This window comes from Cucurbita moschata, unplaced genomic scaffold, assembly GCF_002738365.1.
Source record: "Cucurbita moschata cultivar Rifu unplaced genomic scaffold, Cmos_1.0 Cmo_Scf00017, whole genome shotgun sequence".
NCBI lineage: Eukaryota > Viridiplantae > Streptophyta > Magnoliopsida > Cucurbitales > Cucurbitaceae > Cucurbita > Cucurbita moschata.
In genome coordinates this window covers 246855-248418 of record NW_019268533.1, presented here as the reverse complement: position 1 = coordinate 248418, position 1564 = coordinate 246855, and the positions used below count along the sequence as shown (strand labels likewise).

Genomic DNA, 1564 nt, shown 5'->3' with positions numbered 1-1564 from the left:
GTCAGTTGAAGAGAAGAACAAGTGCCAGTGAAGACGCTGAGTCTTGAAGTGGGGTGAATTGTGAGTTCCCACATCAATTAGAGAGAGAAACCAGTGTCAGCGATGTTGTTGGGCCTCGAAGGGAGGAACGAGTACCCGAAGTTGAGTTTGAGTTGACTTTCACTTCCAGCCTTTTCTTTTTGACTTCAATGTATTTATTAAGTCCAATTTAACTCATAAGGGTTAGGTTTCCAACCAATATGGGTGAAATATATATATATTAAAAATGGAATAATCATAGAAACCAAAATTCAAGGGCCGCCCCGGATCATAACTAGACGAAGGGCCTAGAGACTGGAGATTTGAGCGGCCCAATAGTCCAAAATCTTAGGCCCATGACATTGAAACGGGCCAAGCCCCACAATGATTTGCCAAAACACGTGGCTTGAGGTTATAGATACGATCCTTATGATACATTTTCCCCCGTAGAATATACTTGAGAATACGGCCATGGCGATGATACACTTCGATCTCAGTTGCTCGTGCCGGCCACCCGAGACCGCCGCCTTTTCTCACCGTTTCTCTCTTTGATATCTCTTCTTTTTCCGACAGCTCCAACTTCAAGGGGAGTTCAGTTGGCTTCGAGTTTGAGCTTTGAACTCAGAGCATCAAACAAGTAGCTCAACGAACAGCCGCATGTAATTGCCACAAAGCACACACCAATTTGCGGAGAAAGAAGACAGAGAGCGGAAGCAATGTCCGTACTTATTGTAACCAGTCTGGGAAACATTGTGATCGACCTACACACCGACATGTGCCCCTTGACCTCCAAGAATTTCTTGAAGATCTGTAGTGAGTCAGTTCTTTCATTTTCTCTGTTCTAACTATTAGTTTTGCTGCCTGAATTTGGTTCAGAGTACGCGTATCGTCTTTTTTTCTAACTCTTTCCTTAATCCGCTTTCATTCACGAGCAGCAATAGTTTTCGTAATTCAGGCTCTGAAATTTTCTATTTACCGGGCGGAAATGTTCATTTTCGCGGCTAATTTGTTTACTTGATGTGAAGAATTCAGCTTGATAGTTTCCATGTCCTAGTTTTAATTCCATATCGTTTTTCACCTGGCTGATGCAGAATTAAATTCTACAACACATTATACAGAAGGACTTAACTGCTCAGACTGGTGACCCCACTGACTTTTCCATCCAATGACAATCAAGTGCCCAACTTGTCTTTCTTGTTCAAGTTTATTTCCATAATTCTTAAATCTAACTTATTTTATTGTAATTATGCGGAGTAGGCTGTGAAAACTTCATTTCCAGCATGGTTCGGTGTTCATTTCTTCAATCTGAACTAAAAACTTCAGCTGATTCAATCTTATCTTGTCGTGCAATGTTTGAGACGAAAGAGGCATGTGAACAAGCATATTTTAAGGTGTGTTAAAAAAATGAACTGTTGTTGGCCCGTTCCCCCACTGCCATTGTTAAAAAGACATGTCTTATAATCTTCTCTTGTTTATGGAAGATGGACAATGCTGTGATTGATGATAATAGGCATGAAGCGAAAAGGTAGGTAAATGGTAGAAGGAG

General features: G+C 41.1%; 1 long non-coding RNA gene across 1 annotated transcript; it reads left to right on the top strand.

Annotated features, from left to right (window-relative positions):
• Positions 1 to 470: 470 nt before the first annotated feature.
• Positions 471 to 1346, top strand: LOC111454875. The gene is made up of 2 exons (XR_002712514.1): positions 471 to 831; positions 1110 to 1346. It is a non-coding gene; the product is annotated as an uncharacterized LOC111454875 (long non-coding RNA).
• Positions 1347 to 1564: the final 218 nt, after the last annotated feature.